The sequence below is a fragment of the Mauremys reevesii genome, linkage group 3 (assembly GCF_016161935.1).
Source record: "Mauremys reevesii isolate NIE-2019 linkage group 3, ASM1616193v1, whole genome shotgun sequence".
Taxonomy (NCBI): Eukaryota; Metazoa; Chordata; order Testudines; family Geoemydidae; genus Mauremys; species Mauremys reevesii.
The window spans coordinates 70108154-70134050 of NC_052625.1; the positions used below are offsets into that span (position 1 = coordinate 70108154).

The window sequence follows — 25897 nt, forward strand, 5'->3', positions numbered from 1 at the left end:
GTGCCAATCAGAAACGAACACAAACAGGTTTTGGGCCCCGTCCCCTATGACACTTCTATGATGTCATAGTTGGTACTTTAGGCCTGCCTGCCATGTGCAGGCAGGGAGAGGAGAAAGAAAAACGAATCCTGTGTATCCTGTGTACACCCGTAACCGAGCCTGATCACCTCGAAGCCTCTCTCTCAGCTCACGTGTTTCAAACAGAGCTTCTACGTTTGCCGGTCGTTATGCGTTGGTTTGTAAGTATCAGTTATTACTAAATGCTGCATCTTTGTTTATAAATATTGTTAGTAGATATTTTAGTCATTGTGTGTTTTAAGTTTCATTAACTCTATTAGCTAATCATACGCTCCTCCCTTACCCCTTGTAATTATCCCCAATAAAACTTTAAATTGATTAATTTTAGTGTGTGTGTGTGTGTCTGCAGTTTGCATCGTGACCCATACTCTCCTTGCATCCCTTACCAATATAGTCTGTTGCCACGTGCAGCCTGGTAAATAACAGGCCTGCATTTTCTTTCGCCCCTGCGAGTCCGTGGCAATCTACACAGAGCTAATAAAAGCAGGTGGAAGGGCAAAACTCGCTGTCACATTGGTTTCTCGTCTCCTCCCTCCCCCTCCTCCAGCCAGGCTGCAGAAAAGGCTCTGCATTCCTCCTCCCCCGGCCCCCAGCAGGGGTTCTCCTCTAGGCTCTAGCTTACAGTAGGGAGACTGGCTGAAATGCCGCCTGCTGCTGCCTGCATAAGAACAGTTTAAACTCAGCTGTTCCCTGCGCAGTTCAATCCCCAGGGTTAGGAGTCATTTCTGGCATCCTTGTTAATTTCATTCCCAGTTGTTTGGAGGGGGGGGGGCTGTGACCATGGCAGGGGCAGTTCTTTTCTACCCCCCAGGATGAGGAGATCTCCTATATACAAAAAACACAATCAAAATCAGGAACCATTTCCAAGTTCAAATCTATCCCATTCCCTCCCCAGCAGAGGATCATGGTTGTGATGTCCAAACTGCTTGCAAAGCCTCTTTGAAATGTTACTGAACTGCACAGGGAACAGCTGAGTTTAAACTGTTCTTATGCAGGAGGCAGGCTTCTCCCTCCCTTAGCCAGTCTCCCTGCTGCAAGCTAGAGGGAAGCCCCTGCAGCTGCTGAGTGCCAGGCAGGGAGAAAGCATAGAGCCTAGTGTCAGCAGCCTGGCTGGAGGAGGAGGGAAGACAAGGAGAAAAATGTGACAGTGAGTTTTCACTTTTTCAGGCTTATTCCAATAGTAAAGTTTTATTACAGACAGTACTGGTAGTAGTAATAGTAGCTTTATTTTCTCTATTTATGTCATGCAATGGGAGGGATCCATGAAGTACATAGGAGAGGTGGGTTGCTTGCGATTGGACCATATGGGTAAAAAATGTAAATTACTTTTGCCCCTGCCCAAACCCCAGGGCTCCCAGCCACCTCTGCAGCTGGTAGCTCCGGGGGTGATTTAAAGGGCCCGGCTCCTAGCTTCAGCCGAATCCCGGAGCCCTTTAAATCCTGATTTAAAAGCCCTGGGATTTAAAGGCCCCACCTCTTCCGATAGAGGCCATGCCTCTTCCGGTTGAGGCCCCTCCCCCTCCGCAGGACTCTGGAGTACCGGTAAGTCCTTTGAGTTACTTTCACCCCTGGTTACAGATCACGAGTGCTCCTTCCTGGCCACCTAATAGACGGCTGTGAGGGGAATCCAGACCCCCAGCCAGAGCCCTCACCCCTCTACACCCCAACCCTTTGCCCCATCCCTGAGCCCCTCATCCCTGGCTCCACCCCAGAGCCCATATCCCCAGTCAGAGCCCTTGCCCCCCACACACCCCAACCCTCCGCCCCAGCCCTGAACCCCCTCCCACACTCTGAACCCCTTGGCCCCATACATCACCTCCATATTGGTGCACATAACAAAATTCATTCTGCACATGGCTGGGAAAAATTAGAGGGAACACTGCTCAGGACTCCTGGTTTCCAGAGGGTGAGACCATTGGGATTATAATTGAACTCCAGGAAGGAGGCCTGGGGACTCCTGACCTTAGGAGAGAGTACAGTCTGAACTGTGGAACTAGTGACCAGCTGGGTAGAGCCATCATGAAGTATTAATGTGTGTATGGACTAAATAAACTGGATCCCACTCCAGAAGGGGAATGTTTTTAAATAATACGGACTGAATGAGTTCTTGAGATGCCTGATGAGAGAGGGAAACTGAGATAGGGTTCTATAGAACCCATCGCTGGCCACAAGAGCTGCTTAGGAGGTGGCTGACTCTGTTACACATATATGCAGTTGCCAGATGTGTGAAGGGTGCTAACAAGCTCCCAGACAATGTCACTAGATTCTGCCAAATCACTGGGAATCATTGGCTCTCTCTGCAGTGGGTACTGGAAAATTGTACAAATAACAGCATGGCTCTACAGTCATGTTATGGGACTGACCTTTATAAAGGCTGTTAAACTGGAGATATACGGGAGAAATGCTACACAAATGTCCTGTGAACCTCATCAGAGATGCATCTATACTTACGTTCTATGTATGGGCGTACACTTCCATAAATCTCCCCAGGAGGTGATGTGAGAGATCTGATCCTCTACAGCTTATCAAAGCTAGATTGATGGCTGCTTGTAGCCTTTGTGTTTTGATGGTAGTGGAGGAAGTAGAACAGGAAGAAGAAGAACCTGTCCCTGCCCATCACTGTGTAAAAACAATGTGGGAGAGTGCACTGGGTTCATGGACCAATAATGAGAAACTTTTGCTTTCTGATTATTTCCAAAAGAAGCTGGAGACCCCAAAATCTTCTTATTTCAGGTATACACATTAGGACCCAGTTCTGCACCTATGAATGGATGGTAAATTGTAGGTGTGAATTGGCATATACACTGGCCTTAGTAACAAAGAGACAAAATTCTCACTTCCAAATAGATCAAAATAATCAATGGGCATGAAGTCAACAGTGTCCACTCTGGATACCTGCCCACCAGTGATAGGTATTTGTGGCAGCTGGGAATTGTGAGGTTCAGTACAGACTGGTGAATCATATATGTGCTCAGCTTTTGGATTCCATCCATGGGAGAGCCTTCCCCAAGAGCCATTGTACAGACAAAAGTGTCACAGGAAAAGTGTTGTCATGGTTAGGAACACTCTGTACATTTCTATCTGTCTTCTATGGAGCAAGTGATCTTCATGAAGCTGCAGCTGCTGCTTATCTGAGATAAACCCTCTGTATGTTTACATGCCTTCTGCAGGTGACCCAATAGCAGGATTTTGCTACAGCTAAGGCATACTGGATACACAGTGGCATGTTCAAGAGGTAAAACAGAGTCCCCCGCCCCCTCCACAAAATATTTTCATTAGGTAACAAGCTTTAGCACAGTGGTTCTCAACCCATGGGCCACATGTGGCCCAATTAGCATACAGTTGCAGTCCAGCTGTGTGCTAAAAAATAATTCAAAATTTGCTGCTCTGGTCTGTCTGGGGCTGAGGCCAGGCTGGCTGAGATGGGTACAGAGTCCAGCAGTCCTGCTGGAGTGCTCCTGTCATAGAATCACAGAATATCAGGGTTAGAAGGGACCTCGGGAGATCATCTAGTCCAATCCCCTGCTCAAAGCGGGACCAATACCAACTAAATGATCCCAGCCAGGGCTTTGTCAAGCCGGGCCGTAAAAACCTCTAAGGATGGAGATTCCACCACTGCCCTAGGTAACCCCTTCCAGTGCTTCACCACCCTCCTAGTGAAATAGTGTTTCCTAATATTGTTCCCTTTGGGGGAGGGGATAGCTCAGTGGTTTGAGCATTGGCCTGCTAAACCCAGGGTTGTGAGCTCAATCCTTGAGGAGGCCACTTAGGGATCTGGGGCAAAAATTGGTCCTGCTAGTGAAGGCAGGGGGCTGGACTCGATGACCTTTCAAGGTCCCTTCCAGTTCTAGGAGATTGGTATATCTCCAATTATTAAATTAAATATCCAACCTAGACCTCCCCCAGTGCAACTTGAGACATTTGCTTCTTGTGCTGTCAGCAGCAGGCCGGTGAATACCACAGGCGGGTAGGGTGCAGGAGAGTGGGTCTCTGAGGAGGTTTATGGTGGGCTCTGGGCAGCGAGGGTGTTGGGGGAGCCGAACAGCCTAGGCGTGGGAACTAGGGGTTTGTGGGAGTATTGTAGCACTCCCAGGTTTTACATGGGGCTCCGCTCCTGGCCCCATGCCTGAAGTCCTGGCTGCCAGCCCACGGTGGGGCTCAGGTGCCGGCTGCCCGGCGCGGCAGGGTCTGGGATTGTTTTTGTTTTTTCCTTCAGAGGAGTTCTTTCAGAGGGCTCAAAGAAAGGGCAAAGACTTTTTGCCCATCTAAACCAAGGGAGGAGTCAGCAGTTTACTTCCCCACAAGCTGAAATTTTGGAAAAGTGAGGAAAGCTTTTGCCTGGGTCAGGGTGTTGTAAATCTCTTTTAGACTGTGATAAAAAGCCTTTAACCTCTCATTCCCAAGGATTTGATGAAAACACATTAGCTGTTTGTTTGCTAGCCACCACTGGCACAGACGTATTTAAGTAAATGTTGCGTGGGTTGGAGTATTTCTTTTTTTTTTATGTCAGTATAGTTACTATAGCTAAACTAATTTTTCATGTGTCTTCACACAGAATGGGGAATTAAATATTTTTGTGTATAAACATGCGCTGTTACTAAAGGCTGATATTGTGACTTGAACAAACATTTGTTATAATAAGCATGAAATGCAAGATGGAATGGAGAACGTGGCCATACCAGCAGCTGTTTCACCCTTTCCAGAGAGAATGGAGACGCTGTTAAAGAGCAATTGGTACAAGAAGATTTTCCACCTCATAGAGCACAACTATAACAGCTGTTGTCTCTGGCAAGGATAATTAATGCCTTATTAGTGCTCATCTTTAAAGATTTTTTTAAAAAGGGGGCAAAAGCCAGGAAATGGTTGTTTATACATTCTTGCTGAGTCACTTTAACTGGAAATTATATATTTTTTTGTAATACTAATTGGATCAAACACATTTCACATGTATAAAAAAGCCAAGAAAGAAAAAAAAACAGTTCAGTAAATTGTGGAGTGACAAGAAAGAAGCAAAGGTTTATTTAAATGTAAATATTTAATGTCTATAAAAACAGACATGTTTGCTTTATGAATGGGGCCAAAACGACAATAAAATGTCAATGCTTGTTATTTCTTAGGGCACAAACCCAAACTGCCGATCATGTTCAGGCCTGTAAACCTATTACAAGTCATGCTCTTTTTGTGTCTGTGCCTGTTCCATCGAAATGAATACATGTCTACAGTGATCCGTGTCCCCGGTACCTTAAGTCTGGACTACTGCTATACTCTCTGCTGCTAGCTGACAGTGAAGGCCACATACAATTTGCAATTGGTCCAAAATGCATCAGCCCCTCTCCCAAACTGAAGATTTAGACAAGAACACATCACATTAGTGGGCTACAGAGGGTGTGTCTAAACTAGACTTTAAAAAAAAAAAAAAGTTCAATGTTGCTACCCCCAGTACAGTTCCAGCAGTGGTAGTGCAGGCAAGAGTGCTAGTGTAGACTGGCTATCAGTGACCATCTGAGCTATAGCCTCCATGTCAACTAGACCTACTCTGAGCAAACCCAATCCCCACTGAAACATATTACAATACAAAGCCACATACCTGGTATTAGGAGCCCTTCAGTCTTCTATTTCTCTTCTTCCTCCTGCCAAGCTGCTCATTCATCATCTCTGGATCCTGGTTTTCCTCAGCAGATTATAGGATCCTGGCAATGTGTGTGGTATGTCCCAATTCAGGTCCTTGGCCCCTGCCTCTTCCTGGTTCATGGACCTGGTAACCTTTGCCTCTTCTTCGTCACTCCCCAATGCAATGCATTGAGCCTCTATGCTGTCCTGAAGCACCTTGGTCCGATTGGAGGGGATACGTCCCAATTATTTGAACCAGCTCACAGCAAAAGGAGTAGTCATAAACCAGACTGACTGTGATAGTTCTAGGCCTTATTATACAGGACTTTGAATCCCTTTATTCTTTCACAACACTGCTTGCTGATCTGAGTGATAACCATTTTGACTAGTTGCTCAGCCATTTGATCAGTTATTGAAATATCAAAAATTATTGAGTTCAGCTGGTCCTGGATCTCCTCCTTTCCTCTGATGCATTCCAGAGCCTAAACATCAGTCTCAGACCAACTGGCAGCACATCTGCAAGATGGCCTCCTCTGAGATGTGCTGGCAATAATCAGAATGAGGCCAACAAAACCCAGGGTTGTGAGTTCAATCCTTGAAGGGGCCACTTAGGTATCTGGGGCAAAAATTAGTCCTGCTAGTGAAGGCAGGGGGCTGGACTTGATGGCCTTTCAAGGTCCCTTCCAGTTCTAAGAGATTGGTATATCTCCAATTAAAAAAAAAAGTCAAAGAAGCTAGTCATTGTGACAAGACCATGCAGTTGAGCTCAATGTTGTGTGGATAAAATGATCTGTCCAGGTAAGCATCTTCATCTTGACCTTTGTTTTGTGGAGTACCATCTAAACAGTGACTGATGCATTATGCAATAGCTGTTAGAGGAGTATTTGCACCATTGGGATTATTATATCAGGAATTTCCATCAGCAGTGCCACTGCGCTGGTGGAGATTGGCACCATGGTTAACCTTTCTTTAAGAGAGTTCAATCCAAATGGTGGTTCTAAGGTTTGGATCACGGGCAATGCTTACAGACACCTTTGCTCCACAGCCTGCTGGACTGAGAGACACAGTGCACAATCTAGTCCATAATATTTTAATGGTTTTTATAACCCAACAAGAATAGGTTCAGCCTACAGTACAACTAAGTTTTATTGTATCTCCTCCCAGCCGAGGCTGTATCTACATTAGACTTTCCAGCTGCTTTTGGCAATGAGGGGTTGACTATGACTTGATAAAACAGACGTTGAACTTGCTTGACCAGGTCCACACCAGAGACAACTGAATTCAACGTCAGTTGCATGGTGCTTGAGACAGCTGTATCCTATACCTATTGACAAACACAGATGAAAATAGTAATATAGACCCAACCTGAAAGTTCTCTGAATGGAATTACACTGGGTAATTCTTTCTTGCCTTGCATACATTTATTTAAAATAGTCTATAGCAGGGATCGGCAACTTTTGGCACGCAGCCCGCCAGGGTGAGCACCCTGGCTGGCCAGGCCAGTTTGTTTACCTGCCGCGTCCGCAGGTTCTGCCGATTGCAGCTCCCACTGGCCGTGGTTCGCCGTCCTAGGCCAATGGGGGCTGCGGGATGAGGGATGTGCTGGCCGCCACTTCCCGCCACCCCCATAGGCCTGGAGCAGCGAACCATGGCCAGTGGGAGCCGCAATCGGCCGAACCTGCTGATGCGGCAGGTAAACAAACCAGCCCAACCCGCCAGGATGCTTACCCTGGCGAGCCGTGTGCCAAAGGTTGCCAATCCCTGGTCTATAGATTCTACATGAATAACTATATGTTATAAATTGCTATGAAATAATTTTAAAGCATTACTAAAATATGTTTATAAGCTACTGCATACTCTGGTTATTTACCTAAATAATTCATATTTGTAGTTAAACTGACTTTATGGATAACCACTAGTGGAGTAGCTAACAACTTAATAAGGATAGATTGGTTCTATGGAGTGATCTGGATTGCCTGGTAAGATGGACTGATTTGAAAATGTTTTAATGCAGCCAGATGCAAGGTCATACATTAAGGAACCAAGAATATAGATCACACCTATAGGATACCGGACTATATTTTGGAAAGCAATGATTCAGTAAAAGACTTACGAAGTCACAGTGGATGATCAGCTGAACATGAGCTCACAGTGCCATGCAGTGGCTAAAAGAACAAATGCAATCCTTGGAGGGGAATATCAAGTAGAAATAGAGAGGTATTCTTCAGCATTAGAGAGACCATCACTGGAATAACCCTAAAAGCTGAAGCTAGACAAATGCAGACTAGAAATAAGGTACAATTTTTTTTAAACAGTGTGTAATTCATTATTGGAACAAATTACCTAAGGATGTGGTGGACTCTCCACTACTCAACTTAAATCAAGAATGGATATCTTTCTAAAAGATCTATTCTAGCTCATCCAGAAATCACGGGCTTGAAGCAGGAATCATTTGGGGTAATTCTCTATGGCCTGTGTTATGCAGGAGATCAGCTAGATGATCATAATGGTCCCTTCTGGCCTTGGAACCTAGGCATTAACTATTAATATTATCGGTTATAGCACTATGATACATTCAGTGTGGTTTTGTGATTAGGCCGTGGATTCAAGTGACCTGGGTTCTAATCCTGCCTCTTCTGCTGCTTTGCTCTATGACCTTAGGGAAGTCACTTTTCTTTTCTAGCTGAGTCTGCAGTGGTAATATTCAGCTCCATAATTCTCCACTGGTGGCAGCGATGTTAGAATAGCTGGGTGGGTCCATCAGACAGCCTAGTTCCCCCAACCAGAGTTCCCAAGTTTTGTTAGCTCCATGTCCTCCCCTGTCACTGCTTAGCACAGGGTGTGTTACTCATTAGTTGAATTTATTATATATAATATTATATATATATAATTTATTTGCAGATTAGTTCATTAAATACTTTGCATAAAATGTCCCACATGGAGCTGCGCAGAACTTGATAGTTATGGAGAAGATGAGGTGGAGTTATGTTACTCATAGAAGCATAGTTTTGGAAGGGACCACAAGGGTCATCTAGATTAAACCTCTGCCAAGATGCAGGATTTGTTGTGTCTAAACTATCTAAGACAGATAGCTCCAGCCTCCTTTTGAAAACCCAGCGAAGAAGCTTCCACAACCTCCCGAGGCGTCTGTTCCACTGTCCTACTGTTCTTACAGTTAGGAAGTTTTTCCTGAGATTTAATCTAAATCTGCTATGTTGTAGTTTGAACCCATTGCCGCTTGTCCTGCCGTCTGTGGCAAAAGAGCAACTTTTTCCCATCTTTTTTATGGCAGCCTTTCAAGTATCTGAAGACCACTATCATCCCACCTTAATCTCCTATTTTCCAAACTAAACATACCCAGTTCCTTCAGCCTTTGCTCATATGTCTTGCATTCCATCACTTTGATCATCTTTGTCGCTCGCCTCTGGATCCTTTCTAGTTTCTCTACATCCTTGCTGTACATTGGTGACCAAAACTGGACACAGAACTCCAGCTTAGGCCTAACCCGCGCTGAGTAGAGCAGTACCATCACCTCCCGTGCAGGGGCGGATTACCGTATTGGCCCATGGGGCTCATGCCCAAGGGCCCTGACTAATTGGCGGGACCTGCAGGATCACCGGAACTCTGGTCCTGTTCCCTGCTCCTCCTCTCCTTCCCCCTGGGGCCGCGCGTCCGGCCTGGCCAGGGGGCGGGGCTTCAGGGGGAAGAAGATGGAGAGGCAGGGCAAGAGCTGTAGGGTGAGTATATTCCCACCTCTCCTGCAGAGCTTCCCCCCTGCACCCCTCTCCTTCTTCCCATGCAGAGCTGCCTGTCCCCTCTCCTTCCCTCTCTCTCTCTGGTGCAGAGCTGCCCCCCAGCCCCTCTCCTTTTCTCTCCTGCCCACGCTGAGCTACCCCCCTTCCCCCCGCGAGTTCCTCTCCTTCCCTCCTCCCTCACAGAGCTGCTGCCTCCACCCCTTCTCTCCCCCTCCACCATTTTACACATGGGTATAGTGAAACACAGAGAGGTTAAGTGAACTCCCTACAGTCAAGCACAAAATGAATCAGGTATCACTGCTAGTTAGAGAACTCAAGAGTCCTGACTGCCAGTCTCCAACACTCAGGGCTGGCTCCAGGCACCAGCTTAGCAAGCAGGTGCTTGGGGCGGCCACTCCGGAGAGGGGTGGCAGGTCCAGGTATTCGGCGGCAATTCGGTGGAGGGTCCCTCACTCCCAGTCGGAGCGAAGGACCTCCCGCTGAATTGCCGCAGATCGCGATCTCAGCTTTTTTTTTTTTTTTGCGCTGCTTGGGGCGGCAAAACCCCTGGAGCCGGCCCTGCCAACACTTACCAATGGACAATGCTATTTTAATAAAAACTCTCGTGTCTCAGCTATTACAATATTTGGCACTTAGGCAGAGTTCTCTGGCATATATTGGAATTGGAAAAGGTTCAGAAAAGGGCAACAAAAATTATTAGGGGTATGGAACGGCTGCCATATGAGGAGAGATTAATGAGACCGGGACTTTTCAGCTTGGAAATGAGACGGCTAAGGGGGGGATATGATAGAGGTCTATAAAATCGTGAGTAGTGTGGAGAAAGTAAATATGAGGAGTAAATAACACTTCCTTAACACAAGAACTAGAGGTCACCAAACCAACTTAATAGGCAGCAGATTTAAAATAAACAACGCACAGTCAACTTGTGGTACTCATCAGAGGATGTTGTGAAGGTCAAGACTACAACTGGGTTAAAAAAAGAACTAGATAAGTTCATGGAGGATAGGTCCATCAATGGCTATTAGCCAGGATGGGCAGAGATGGTGTCCCTAGCCTCTGTTTGCCAGAAGCTGGGAATGAGAGACAGGGAAACACTTGATGATTATCTGTTCTGTTCACTCCCTCTGGGGCACCTGGCATTTGGCCACTGTCGGAAGACAGGATACTGGGCTAGATGGACCTTTGGTCTGACCCAGTATGGCCATTCTTATGTTCTTAATGCTGTATTATGTGTACAGATAACTGCAGCTGTCCACACTCACTCACCTGAAACTACAGGCTCCAAAACTACTGTCACAAAAGTATCACCACAAAAGGGTTATTAATTCAAAACCAAACAATGTATTGGCAAGATGACAACTTTAAGATAGTCACATTTTTAGTGCATTGAACCATTTATTTTCATCCATATTTATTTCTGTGCTGACTATTTTATATTAGTGTTTGATTCTTTGACATGTAAAGAGACAAGGCTCTCGTCTTGAGCAGTTTACAATCTAGGATTTTCCAATGAATATGTAGCTTATATTTAGAGTTTTAAACTTCAAGCTGCTTTATAAAAGCTAAATAATTAATCCTCACTCCCTTCTGGGAGGTAAGTAAAAATCATTTTATGATGTAGAAACTCAGACAATGCAAAGTTATGCAATAAGAAAAGATCACCTAGTGAGGAAGAGAACTCATTTTTCTGGCTCCACAGTCTGTGCTCAGATGCTCTGACTACATCAGCTTCTCAACCCACTTAAAAAGGAAAATGCACATATTGTATCTAAGTTAAACAGGAATAATTGAAGTATTTTAAATCATAACTTTTTTTTTGTTAAACCCGTAGCAATAAGATAGGCAGTTCTAACCTATTTAAAACAATAAAGGCAGTAAAATAAAGTGCAGCAACTGTACATGGTTCCTTTGTTGTCTTCAATAAATAGCTGGTTTCTCCCCATAGCTGTTGTTTTTTTTAAAAAGACTTTTCCAGCCAGCCCAGTACATTACATATAAGCTATCTAGGCTTTTCTCTGCTCCCCTCTCACCCTCACTCAGATTCATTCCTTCCCTGTTTGAATGGGCCTTTTAGACAACCAAAATTTCCCCTCTCTTTTAAATTTACACACTGCTCCTTTGCTCCCTCTATTTGTAAACAGACCTTCCCTTCTAAGGGCCCCTCAAGGCCCTTTTTGGCAAAACTGGGCATTTGTCCTATTTGTTCTTGCTAACTGATGATGGACAAATGCCTAGTTTTGCCAAAAATGTCAGAATGTCTGGGGCAGGGCTTAAAAAGGAGACTGTCCTGGCCAAAACAGGATGTATGGTCACCCTAGACGGTAGTAAGACCCGGCCAGGCGGCTGTGGGGAGCCCTGAAACCTCCACCTGTCCTGGGCGAGGAACCAGGGTGCCCGAGAGCAGCCACTGGCCTGTGTTCCTGCCCCCAAGGGCACGCCGTCCAGGACAGGTGGAGGGCCCAGGGCTCCCCACAGTAGCCCAGGCTCCCTGGGAAGCTCTTACCACAGCCTGGCTTATGGCCAGGCCAGGAGGCAGGGCCACGGGGGGGGAAGGGGAGGAACAGGGGGCGGGGCAATGTTCTTTGTGCCCAGGCCCCCAATCAATCTTAATGTACCTCTGCTCCCATGACTTGCATGCTATGCCTCTGTTAATACAACCTAAAATTGCATTTGCTTTTTATGCAACAGCATTGCATTGTTGACAAGGGGCTTCATGTGGGTCAAATACATGGCAGTTGGGGGACAGAATCTACCTTGTAACACAAGTGTAGGGCATGGAGTAGCTATTACTCCATATTCTGGGTTGGAATAGGAGCCACAACCTCTGATCATGCCCTAGGTTGGGGCTTGTAGCTCCACATGACCCCCGACCTGAGGTGCATGGGGGGGGAAGGGGTGTGTGCTGCAGCACCCCCAGACTTGAAGTGGTTTCCATTATATACAGGTTTACAGTTTGGTTCAGTGGCTCTCAGCACCCACACTAGAAAAATTCCTCCAGCACCTCTGCCCCAGACTGAGCCCTAGGGTAAACTACAAATACTTGTAGAATGTGTAGAGTCACATTTGCAACCATGTTAACTAACTAGAGCGAGCACAGAAGTAAAACGCTTAGCTAGACCAGTCCCTAAGGACTTGTCTGCACAGGAAATTTCAACTGGTATAACATGCATCAGAGTAGTTAAATGGATGTATTTTACACTAATTATGTATGTTCAGACTGTAGCTGTTGCACTGGTATAAACCTCTTAACAGTTGTGTTCTGCACTGTGCTGCATTGACTGTAGTGCATTGCCATAGCATAGGTATTCCAGGGTTCCTGGCACTCCTCTAAGGTTCACTGCATTCTGGAGAATTTTCACTTTTTGTGGAATACCTCTAGGAGGCCAGGGGTGTTGGGAGCGGGGTGGGGTTGAAATGGATTCAAGTCCCATAATTCCAATGGAAATGGAGGTGAGTTTTGCTGGATCAAGGACTGCAGGACCAGGCTTTCTATATAATCTATAACTCAAACAAAAATTGTTGGCTTAATGCAGAATCCATTTGGTGAAATTCTATGGCTTGCAGGAAGTCAGACTATACATGATCATACACATAGTACACAAGCAAAATTATGACTTAATTGGCATCACAGAGACTTGGTAGGGTAAGCCTCATGATGGGAGTATTGGTACAGACAGGTATAGCTTGTTCAGGAAGCACAGACAGGAAAAAAGGGAGGCGAAGTTGCATTGTACATCAAGAATATATACACTTGTTCAGGGGTCCGGGAGGAGGTGAGAGACAAATGAGCTGCAAATCTCTGGGTGGTGATAAAGGCAGGTGGGGAAGGGGGAATCAAAAACAGGGGGAAAGTCACTGTAGGAAATACTAGACTGCCAAATCAGGAAGAGTAGGTGGTTGAGGCATTTCTAGAATAAATAATATTAACAACAAGGGGGAAGAAACACAGGCCAGAAGAGGGAAATAACAGATTAAAGAATATTTAGATATAAGATTCATCCTAAGGTACTTAAGGAATTGGCTGAAGCAATCTCAGAATCATTAGCAATTACCTTTGAGAACTCAGGGAGGATGGGTGAGGTTCTAGAGGACCGGAGAAAGGCAAACATAGTAGCTATCTTCTTATTTCATATGACTTTAAAAAGAGCAATGTTAGAGTCCAAGTCTAGATTTGCAATCCAATTGATTGCCTCAAATGCTTCAGAGTGGATAGCAGAGATACGATCGTTTGGGACAATGATTGGTGAAATGTTCCATAGCTTGAAGTCAGTTTCCACAGTCACAAATAGGTCCTGTTTATGGAGAAAGTAGGCCATGTGAGGTTTGGATGCAATTCAAAGTGGACTGTATTTTATGTGAGAGTGAAAAGCCACTGGATTTTTCAGTTGGGTCCTTAATGAGGTGTTTATTTGGGATGCTGGCATCCTTCCACCTTGATCACCATTGATCTTTGGGGTCAGGGGTACCCCTGAATCTTTGAGCTTTTGTGCTGCAAGCCAAAATGGTTTTCAGGATTTCAGTATATTATTTAGGTCTTCAAGGATCTTCCAATATATGTTTCTTCCAATCTGATGGAACTCCCGAAGAATTCTCATGTTGTGATGAATTTGAGGTGATTGGATCTCTGCCAGTACAGGAAGCCATGGTTGTGGCATTGATTTTACTGTACACATAATAATCCACATGCCACATGAGACTCATCAAGTGACATGCGGGAGATATGGTGAGCAGTAGTCTGCTATAGCGTAGACAAGAGCCAGTGAGGAGGTCAGTAGAGTTTCTGTATCAGCTCTGCAGGTCATTCCTGGATGAGATTTTACATGCAACTTTATTTTGTTGTGAATATTTTTCAGGTAGTGGTCCTATCTGAGGCTTCACTCTAATGTCACACTGAGATATTTCAGGGTTGGATTGTGTATTATCTGCTGGCCATAGAAATGCACATGCAGCTCTGCCCTAGCCTTTTGATTTTTTAGGTGAAATGCTGACAAGACAGTCTTAGTGGGGTTTGGTTTTAGCCACCTTCTGAAATATTCTTCCATGATTTTAAGGTTCTAAGTTATGATTTGTCCTATGATAGGTAATTCCCATGCCTGTGTAGTCTCAGAACAATGTGATCAGCATAAACACATTTCTGTGATGATGTTCAGGGAAGGTTGCTGATGTAGATATTAAACAGAAGTGACACTAGGACCAATTCCTGTGGTAGGATATCATTAACAGTGCGTGGTCTGTTGACCTGGTCACCAAGGAAAACACAAAAGCTACAGCTGGTCAGAACTTCTCGTAAAAATTTTATTGTTGCATTACATGGGATAATTTTTCTGGCTTTCAGAAAGAGGCCGTTCCTCTGCATGGTGTTGTAGGCAGCAGATCTGGTTACAAAAGCTGCCCCAGATTTTGCTGGAATCCCACCTCAGTGTGTGTTGCCAAAGCTAATACTTGGTCAGTGAAGCTGCAGCCTGGTTGGAAACTCACTTGTTCATTTGGTAAAGAGTAGCATAATCCTTGCCAGTCATAGTCTCTCCATAAGCCTGTACAGATCTGCAGAGGCATGATTCCGGCCAGTACAATGAGGATTACTGGTTGGCTTCCCAAGCTTGGCAATGGTGATAACCATAGCCTCATACCAGATCCTTGGGACAAGCCTAGAAGCATGGATATTGGAGAAAGGTATTGCCAGCCATTTCTGTCCCTTGACTCCAAGGTTTTTAACAAATTCTGAAAAGATATCATCAGGTCCTGCAGCTTTAAAAAGGGGAACAAAGAGGACCTAGGGAATTATAAATGAGTCAGCCTAACTTCAATACCTGGAAAGATACTGGAGAAAGTTATGAAATAATCAGTTTGTAAGGCCCTAAATAACAACAGGTAATAAGAAATAGCCAAGATTTGTCAAGAACAAATCATGCCAAACTAACCTAATTTTTTTCTTTGACAAGGTTACTAGCTTAGTGGATGGAAGCAGTAGATGTGATTATATCTTGATTTTTAGTAAAATTTTTGACATAATCCCATATGACAGTCTCACAAGCAAACTAGGAAAACGTGGTTTAGATGAAACTACTACTAAGGTGGGTGCACAACTGGTTGAAAAATAGTATTCAAAGAGCAGTTGTCAATGGTTCAGTCTCAAACTGGGAGGGTATATCTAGTGAGGTCCCACAGGTGTCAGTCCTGGGTCTGATTTTCATTAACGACTTGGATAATAGACTGGAGAGTATGCTTACAAAATTTGCAGATGATACCAAGCTGGAATGAGAGGCTAACACTTGGGAGGACAGGATTAGAATTCCAAACCACTTTTACAAATTGGAGAATTGGTCTGAAATCAACATGATTAAATTCAATAAAGACAAGTGCAGAGTACTACACTCAGGCAGGAAAAATCAAATGCACAACTACAAAATGGAGAATAATTGGATAGGTAGTAGTACTGCAGGAAAGGATCCGGTATCACAAATTGAATATGAGCCAACAATGCGTTGCTGTTGCAAAAAAGCTAGCCTAAGGACTTCCAATGCTGTGTTCCAGTTGTCTAATAAACCCTGCTTTGTATTGAAAATGCTGCTGACTGTTAATTGCAGATACCTGCTGTGGTGCATTAGTCCCCGAAGAGCAAACAAGTCCCTGACCATGAGTCTATCTCAGTGGGAACTCAAAGGATAGAGCTCACAGCTGTAGCCCGGAAGCTCAGTCTCAGAGGTGGTCAGGCTGCATCACCAACCACAAAGAAAGAATGAGACCCAATGGGCATACTGAAGGGGTTCTTCCAGGAGACTGTTTAAAAGCTGGGGCTTAGCACTGATTCTGTGGATCTGTGACACAGGTGAGACCATCCTGTTAGAGATGGGCAAGGTATACTTAGTCCTTCATCAGTACAGAAGGCAGAACTAGATGACCTCTCCAGGTCCCTTCCAACCCTTTATTTCTATGATTCTATAATGGTCTATTATAGCTTCAATATCTATGAATCTATATAATAGAAAGTCAGGATCATATCATTACACCTTTTCACTTTAAGTCCCTGTTGAAATCAATGGGGAATTCTGCTTAAAAGTCAATGGTAGCATATGGCCATCAGTTAGGTTCTTGTATGCTATTATGGCTGCAAAATTAGAGGGGGATAATGTTGATTGTCCCAAAAGACCAGCAGTTGCTGGAGTTGTTCCTTGAGTGAAGTGCTAGACAGCAGGAAGCTAACAATTCCCCTACTGTGCTACTTATTTAATGGTACAGTCTTTTGAGCCTATTTCTCTGGAGATGGCAGTAAAACTGTCAACCATTCTTATGAGTTAATTCGCAGATCCACCCACATCCTGCTGATCCTGAATACTTGAACAAATAATAGTTGGCTAGATTCTGCCACCTTTATTCATGTTGAGTAATGCCTTATTCCATGAGCATCCATTAACTCAGTGGGACTATTCGTAAAGTATGGTGCTGGTAAGTATGGCAGAATCTGGCAAACTCACACAGAATGTGAAAGTTTTGTTAAAAGTTTAACTTAAACTGATAAAGACATAAATATTCAAGTTTGAGATGACTATTCCATCCTTAGCTAATCTAGGTAATCTAAGAGTCTGGGGTCAGTGCATATACCATGCCTTATTAAGGCAGCAGTAGGATCCAGTGGATAGGGTACTGTCCTGAGAGTCAGCTATTTCTCCTCCTTCTATTGAAGCTGCAAGTTCTTTGGGACAGGGATTGTCTCTAACTATGTGTTTGTATGGTGTCTAGTTCCAAGAGGGCTCTGATTTCATTTGGGGAATCTAGACACCACTGTCATATGAAAATAACAAGATACAATATCTGGTATGTGTAACATGTATAAGTTCAATACAACTCCTACAATATCTGGTGTGAATCAAAGGCAGAATAGAGACAACAGTAACTTGGTAGTCTTATTGGATTTGGAAGTTCAGTGGGGATCACTTGCACCTGTAGGGATTCTGATGCACTAATGAGGTAATTAGCTTACCAGCTGGATAGCAAAGAAGAAAGCAAGCAGTGTAAAAGGCTGAGCCAAGAACTAAGAAGGAGGCTCCTTTTATCTGCTACTATGTTGCAGTGTGCATGAAACAAGAGGCAAGAAATAATAATAATAATAAAGATCCTGGTGAATATACCTTGGTAGACTGTGTGTGCTGCTTAATCACCAAGTGGGTTTACTAGCCAGAGTTTCCAGGGCTGGAGGGGAAACTGCTTACTCTTAGGCCAGACCTGTAATTATAGTAGGATGGTAGCAATGCTATAATTAAGGTTGAAACTAGCTTTACTATTTAACAGATTATTTTTCTAAGAGCTCTAAAATCCATGTGCAAATTTCTGTACCTCATAGGGTTCTGGGGTAGGTTTAGTCATGCAAATTGGGGTCATTTGGTCAAAGTTTTCCACAGGATACTGCACTCCCAAAAATGCCTTTTTGCACAGGTCTGTGGAATATGCTAGGGGAAGTATCCATGTGAAACTGACATCAGTGGAGTCACCCTCAGATAAGCTAAAGCCTGTTGCCAAGAACAAGCATCAAAACTCAAGAGCCACAGAGGAGGTAAGAGGGAATCTGGAGCGAGAATCTGAGCTGTGAAATGAGTAGGAGTGCTCTAGCTTTGCTCCTGCTGCAGCCTCCTCCCCACTCTCTAGCTCTGGGCTCTTTCTTAGATTCTTCCTGTTACCTGGGTCTCCCCTTCCTTTTGGCTGGCCTAGTTGCCCATCGCCTCTCACTGGGATGGCCAGAGGGATGCCGGGGCAGCTAGTGGAGCAGAGGAATCATCTCTCAAGCTGGAGGCACTCCTGGGTCTTGTCTGCCCCCATCCCCCCATGGGTTGTAGGATGCTCCTGCAGCCCACAAGAATGTCAACACAGCCAGGAGTGGTTGCAGCAGAAGGGTTCCTGCCTGTGCTCCACAAGTTACCTCTTATCCCTGCCCGCCCCCCCCAACCATACTAAGGTCAGGGAGAGGGGCATAAGGGCAAAAGCAGGAACGGCTGTTACAGTTCTCCCTCCCCCTTCACACTGCTGTCCCTCCAACTCTGTCTCCTCTTGTCCTCCTCCATGCCAGTTCAAAACCCCATTGCTCCAACTGTAATGTCACTCCTTCTCCAGCTCAAGCTTCCCCTTGTGTCTCAAACCCCAGCTCAAAAACTTCAGTTTTGCCCCCCTCTGACTTCAACCCAGCTGTGACCATTTATTCCCTTTCTCCCCTTGCCCATCTCTGTCCCAGGTTCTTGTCTCCATTCTCCCAGGCACCCTCTACAGGACGCCATCTTGGAGTCATCTGAGGAGCCTTGTGGGTGATTCCCTTCTCTGCTCCCATGGGCTTGTGAGGGTGCCAGACTGGGCCACCCCAGCTTCTCTCTTTCCCTGGCTCCCCCTAATCCCAGGTAGATGTTGAGGTAGCAAGAAAGGTCCTCTCTCCACATCCCCAATTCATAGAAGAGGCTCTGTTTTACAGCCACCAAGGGGAAGCGAATGTGTGGGGAGGGCTAGAGGGGGATGAGGACAGGGGATGGGGGGGAAGTGATTGCAGGAGGGATTTGGGGCAATTGGAGGATGTGGTGGTGGTTCTTAAGTGGAAATGGGAGACTTTGGAGAAGGAGCTGAGCTGAGAGGGGTAAGGTGATATAGGAGCCTGGATCTGGGGGTAGAGCTGATCTGTGAGAGGTGGAGGGAGTGGATCTCAAGCTGGAGGGAGGGATGGGGGTGCTGAGCTAAATTGGGAGGGGTAGTAGGTTTGTGGGGAGAGGACTGAGCTGATTAGAGTACTGAGGGGACTATAGGGTCATCAGATGTGAGGTACGAGGGGAAGGCGATTGGAGCTGAGATGCAGGGGATTTGGAGTTCTGGAGAAATGCTGTTGATTGTTGGGGAGAGAAGCAGCCCATGTATCTGAACTTCCCAGGTTCATAGGACAATGTATAACTGTTTCTGCTACAGTACTCCTTTTTTCATTAAAGCAAATGTCATGTTTAAGTCAGGCTTAGTGAGCACCTCAGCTACAATGAATCACTTCACCTACTCAACACAAACCGCCCCCTACTTTGTTACTACTCCTTCACCCTTGTACTTAGGATTTTCTCTGGGACTCTTCCTTCATCATACTGTCATGTATGCTACCAGAATGCTAAAAATCCCCATGGCAAGAATAGACAGACAATTGTGCTCCTCTACTGTGACAACCTACATTACTTAGTGTAGAAATGAGGAATCCCTGACAGCAGTACTGGAATGGGGGGTGGCAAGGGACCATGGCCCTTCCACTCTTTGCCATGGGCTCAGTCCCCCGCCCCTTCTCTTTCCCCCGAGACCCCGCCCCCCAGCCAGGCTGGAAGCAGAGCCTGGCCTGGGGAGCCCAGGCAGCTGTGAGGAGCCATGGACCCTCCACCTGCCCGGGGTGGGGGATCCCAAGAGCAGCCCCTAATATAACTGTAACATTGCATGGATGTGCTAGTAATTTGCTGATGGATGATTGTCAATGGGGAAAACACTCAGAAGATAGGAATTCCTGGACTGGATCAGACCGCAGCCATCTACTTAAATGGCCAGCATCAGGTACTTCAGAGGGAGGTGCAAGAAACTTTTCAGTAGGCAAAGGTAGGATTACTCAGGCAGGTCTCATCCTGATTTCTAATGGTCAGAGACAGGTTTAAATCTTCAAGCCCACAAAGCCTATGGCTGTGACAAACTCCTCACCCCCATCACTATCATACACAAATAAATGCCACAGTAATTAGGTAGGGGGAACCAGAATCATAAAGGAGAATCTCAACTGTCTGCTTAAGAGTGTGGGCTTGACTCTCCACTGCCCTGCACCTCATGTTGTCATTTGCACCTATGCAGGTATATAAACTGCTCCCTTTCAGAGAGCTACATAGACTGAAGTGCCTACAGCCACACAGCATGTCAGTGGAAAAGCCAGGGCTGGGACACAAGTTTCCTGACTCCCAGTCCAGTGGCCTATCCACTGGACCTTGCTGGCTCCCATTAAATTTTACTTTAACTGAAATATATCCAATGTTGCTTCATACCAAATCAATGCTGTACATCAGTATTAGCTAAGGCATACTTTGTTTCTTTGCTTCCATATAGCTAACTCACATTATGCAAATTGTTCAGCTTGGAATGCAAAGAGTAATGGAAGCATGAGCTGAGTCAGTCAAAATGTGTTTTTAAAAGTTGTAACAAACATGATGTGTGTGTTCCTTGGCTCCTCCAACAGTCAGTTTGCCGGATGGCCTTGAGGAACAGAATCAGATTAACAACAGGAAATCTGTCCCCAAACATAATGAATGGTTTCAATGGAATCTTAAGAGATGCCCCCTTTTTTTTAATTGTTCACACATTAAGTCATAATGGCTCCTTCGAGGTCATTTTCTGTTGTGGTACTGAAGTTCAGTAACTGAACTATGGGTAACAGGATCACATTTGTGTTGTACAGCACATTGCAAGGTGCCAACTGCCCATTGGTAATTGAGGGTGCTCAGCACATCACAGGAGATGATCAGCATCTTGCAAAATTGGATCCTTAATGCCTGAAGTGTCCAGACTGTCTACAAGGCAATAAAGGAGGTATTGTGGTTGGTGAGCTGGCAAAAGTGTTAGTCATTCATCTTCAGCAATGCTTCCCACACAGCTTGGGCCATTGACATTAGACTCCTGGCTGCACATGGAAACTGCTCTTTTTCTCAAACCATTTTCAAGAACTAGTCTTTCAGAAGGTTTTAAGATATCCTGTGCCTTTAGGGCACACTGCCACAAGGAACCAAAATGAGACTCTGCAGACTCAGGAGCTGCAGAATCTAACTTTTTTTTTTATGCTCTTTCAAAATCAGTTCTTGACAATAGTTTCAGAATATGGCGAGTTTCTTTATGCAGATGTCTTCTCCATCTGATACCAGCTACCACTTAGATAAAAAATGTCTTACTGCAGTTTTCTTAAGCATATTCCTTACCATAGGCGCTGACTCCATGGGTGCTCTGGGGCTGGAGCACCCATGGGGAAAAATTAGTGGGTGCTCTGCACCCACCAGCAGCCAAGCTCGCCACCCCACCACCTCCTCTCCCCCTGAGCACACTGCGTTCCTGCTGCTCCACCTACCTCCCAGCGCTGCACGCCCACCACCAAACAGCTGTTTGGCTGCATTAGCACACTCCGGGGGGGGAGGGGGAGGAGTGGGAACATGGCATGCTCAGGGGAAGAGCATGGGCTGGGATTTGGGGAAGGAGTTGGAATATTGTCAGAGAGGGGGCGGAGTGGGGTGGGGACTTTGGGGAAGGGATTGGAATAGGGGCAGGAAGAGGCGGGGTTGGGGCAGGGCCTCATGGAAGGGGTGGAGTGGTGGTGGGGCCAAAGGTGAGGGGAGTCAAGCACCCACGGCAAAGAGGGGAAGTCGGTGCCTATGTTCCTTACCGACTTAAACTGTCAAAATAAGACACTCGTAATCTGAAACACAGGTGTCCACATGCAGACTTGCACCAAAACAAATGGTGTGCATCAAAGCAGAGTATTTTAGTGATTTTTGGTGCCAGTTAGTGTGTAGACAAGCCCCTAGTTGTTGGAAGTTTTTTGTCTTTTAAAAAAAAAATCTGCAGGTTGGTCATCACCTAGCAACATGTTTCACTGTACTGCCTGTTGCCATTGTGCTGCATAAATTGGGTTTAAAAATAAAATAACTTCTGTAACAATGGAAACCACCAAAATCATTGGGAAATTGACTTTGTATGTTGATGCGAGACCCCTGGTACACTTGGTATTTTGAAAGTTGGGTTTTTAAATGTAGCTTAGTAAGATCCTGCTTTCTGATTGTATTGTAGGTGCTGAGGATCTGCTGGAGACAGACATCTGCAGGGAGGTCCAAGGCTTCTGCTCCCATGTCTCCTGTGAATAGCTGCTGTCAGACCCAATAGAGAGCACCACACCCAAACAAATGAAAATAATAAGCAAAGACTCTGGTTTCAGAGTGGCTGTCACAAAACATAGCAATCTATTTGGAGAAAAAAATGAGCCAGTGATAAATGATCTGCAAGCCCAAACCATCCCCAGCTAAGGAAGATTTTGATTTAATCACCTTTTTTGAACTAATTATTTCTTCTTGATGTTCAGGATGATCTCAGTTATTTGAGCAGTTACAAGAACCCAGTCAGAAAAGAATCTGTGACAAACAAGACAGGTATCAAAATTACTGCACTATCTCTGAAATCAGAGATAAGGAAAGAATGCTGATTGCAAATTTGCAACAAGGAAGAGGAGAGAGAGAGTTAGTTCTTTTTCTCTCCAGACCTCAGTCCCATAACATGATCCCACAGAAACTAACAGGAGTCAAATGAGCATTTCCTTGAATTCCTTCAGAAATTGTGACAGCAGCAGCCCTGTACCCTGTAAAGCTCAGGCTCTTGTGAGAAATCAACATGCCTGGGGACCAGATTGCTAGTGAAAGTCAGAGAGGAAAAATGCATCCATGTGCAGTATGAAAAAGTGAGTGAATCATCTGATGTTTTACTTATAACTCATGGTGCCACAAGTCAATTACAAGCTAAGTCTAGGGACCTGGATTCACAAAAGCATTTAGGAACCTAAGTCTTGTTTTTAGATAACACTGTGATCCACAAAACCCTACTCCGCTGCCACCTAATCCTGTAAGTGCCTAAACTCATTCAGTGCCTGTTTTCAGGGTGAAAGTTTAATAGGTGCATATGTTTTCGGCACTAAGCTCGCCTCATTCTACATATCCAGGTGCCTATCTCCCACCTAAGACCAAGAGCAGTTCACAAACCGGAGGAAGTTTAGTTGCTCCTTTGCCTAAATTGCTTGTGAGGCCCGACCCAGTAGGCATGCTAAGAGGCAGCCTAATTCCACAGTGTTATTCATTTTTTGTTTGTTTGTTTGTTCTAAGCACCTAAAAGTTAGGCGCTATGGTGCTCAGCACTGCAATGCCTAATCCCCTTAGTGGAGCAAAGCCCCAATTCTGAACTGAGACTTGGTAGGTCAAACTTGTGCCCCATAACCAGGGCCAGCTCCAGGAGTTTTGCCGCCCCAAGCAGCCAAAAAAAAAAAAAAGCCTCCATGGCGATCTGCGGCAATTCAGCGGGAGGTCCTTTGCTCCAAGTGGGATTGAGGGACCCTCCGCCGAATTGCCGCCGAATACCTTAAAGTGCCGCCCCGCAACGGAGTTGCCGCCCCAAGCACCTGCTTGGTAAGCTGGTGCCTGGAGCCGGCCCTGCCCGTAACGGTTTCCACTAAAGTCAATAGAACCCCACTTGGGCACAGAGGTCAATACTAGTGGATCCTGATGCAAGGGCCTAAAGCTGATGGGCACTCAGTTGTAAGTTACACACGTTCATAACCGGTAGCTGTTTAAATACTGTTCTTTAAAAGTTTTAAAATGTTATGTTTGATATCTTTGAGATAGATAGATAATTACTTAGCTTTCCACTGTACTCCCTACTACAAATAATACTAACTGATTGAAACTGCGGATGGGCCAGAACTGAAATCCCAGATCGAAAGACACTCCCCTCTTCCAAAATTTTGAAAAGTTGAAATCTGGATTAATGAACATTAGAGTTTTAACAGTGAAAATTACCAAGAAAATTAGGCCATAAAAATGTCAGGGCTAACAGCAATACTATCTTGGCCTTATTGCACGTATGATACTTAGTGTTTTTATTCCTCTTTTTAAATGTGTACCATATTAATATTTATGTTGCAAACTATATACCCTGCAGCTGAAAATGCACATTGCAATCAAGTTAATGTTGCTAGAATTTGTTTTCCATTTCCTGACTGGCTGATATTTTCATTGTGTAACCTTAATGTGCCATAAAAATCTCTTTACATTTAATATTTAGAATTTCAGTGAATCCATCAGTTACCTATAGGGTTGGACAAAGTAGTAATGATACAAGGCTAGTTTAGAACATCAGAGTTTCCTGTGCTGCAAACTGACAACAAGCTGCAAAAGAAGCAAATATTGTGGTGGTGAGTTATTCATTTTATATATATATATATATATATATATATAATATAATTTTAGTCACTTTAGAAATATTTAAGCATCCACCTATCTTTCCTTACAAGAACATAAAAAAACAAAGAAAGGTTAAGCAAAGGCTAGATAAGTGTGATGTCATGATCTTCCCTGTAACACTTTGATATATAATCAGCTGCTCTTTCCAAACGCTCCCCACCCCCCGGCCTTATGATAAATGTAGCCTATTGAGAGATTCTGGAACATTCATGAGATGAGTGCAGGACATGAGAATGTGGGAGACGCCCACTTTAGGAAGGATATGTGACTGGTATGCACTCATCAGACTGTAACAATAGCTATCCTGAGCTTGATGCATACTGTGAGTATTAATTAGAACATATTGTTATAACCTAACACAAAATGGTTTTGTGTTTATATTTTGAGATTAATGATGAAAGAATTAGTACTAATTTTGGGTCAGAGTTAAGGCTGTTGTGTTGTGAAGAAATATGCACTTCTTTACACTAGATAAGAATAACTTTTTATGTCATGAGTGTAAGATTTTGATGTCCTTAAGTATTCATTTCTTTGTTTTTAAATGACAGTTTTACAAATGATCGAGTGGAAAAGTTGCTGTCATTCAGCAGCTTCAATTTTGGGTTTTGAAACTCTCTTTTTTATATAATTATGTATAGCTAAATAAAGACATTCCATCTCATTGCTTAAAAACCTGTAAAACTGTGTCACCAGGTTATTAAATTAAAGCAGTACATGGTGCTGATCAAGCTAATAGCTCTGGCTGATCCCTACCTCATGCAAACCACAGGAGAGACACATTCACTCTGCTAAGTTAGTCATGATGTATCCATGTACAGCCTGCCTTCATTCTTGACTGTTAATGGAAAAAGTCATAGCAAAGCAAATAGCAGACCAAACACTAGAATCCAGGGTTTTTGGTATTACAGCCTATGCCTAATCTGCTATGCCACAGTACCTCCCAACCACTGAAATGGTCCAACTGAAGTTAATCATAGAATATCAGGGTTGGAAGGGACCTCAGGAGGTCATCTAGTCCAACCCCCTGCTCAAAGGGGGACCAATCCCCAGACAGACTTTTGCCCTGATCGCCAAATGACCCCCTCAAGGATTGAACTCACAACCCTGGGCTTAGCAGGCTAATGCTCAAACCACTGAGCTATCCCTCCCCTCTTCATGTCCCCCCTATTGCAATGAGTAAGAGGACTGGGCTCCAAACTACCCACAATAAAAATAATTAACATTTTTGGTTTTTTTACAACCTATGTTTTTCAACTACAGCCATTCAATGAGTTCAAGGAGATTAAACAACTCTAGCATGGTATTTTTGAGCTAAAGTGGGCCCAAAGTCCAAAGAAATCTTAGAAAAGTTCAAATTTCAGATCAGGGTAACTTTTTAAAGACCTATGATTCCAAAATTGATGGATTTTCTTCAAACTTTGCAGAAAC

The 25897-nt window shown here is 44.6% G+C and overlaps 1 protein-coding gene across 2 annotated transcripts in view; it reads left to right on the forward strand.

Moving 5' to 3' along the window:
• Positions 1-16159: 16159 nt before the first annotated feature.
• The window catches only part of AHCTF1 (AT-hook containing transcription factor 1), a 93783-nt gene continuing 84045 nt past the window's right edge, over positions 16160-25897 (forward strand). Inside the window, exons 1-5 of one of the 2 annotated variants that reach the window (XM_039530752.1) lie at positions 16160-16272; positions 17877-17994; positions 20881-21011; positions 22257-22917; positions 24291-24420. The gene's annotated coding sequence lies outside the window, so the exon portion shown is untranslated. The remainder of the gene's footprint in view (positions 16273-17876; positions 17995-20880; positions 21012-22256; positions 22918-24290; positions 24421-25897) is intronic. The other variant, XM_039530751.1, reaches the window with a different exon arrangement.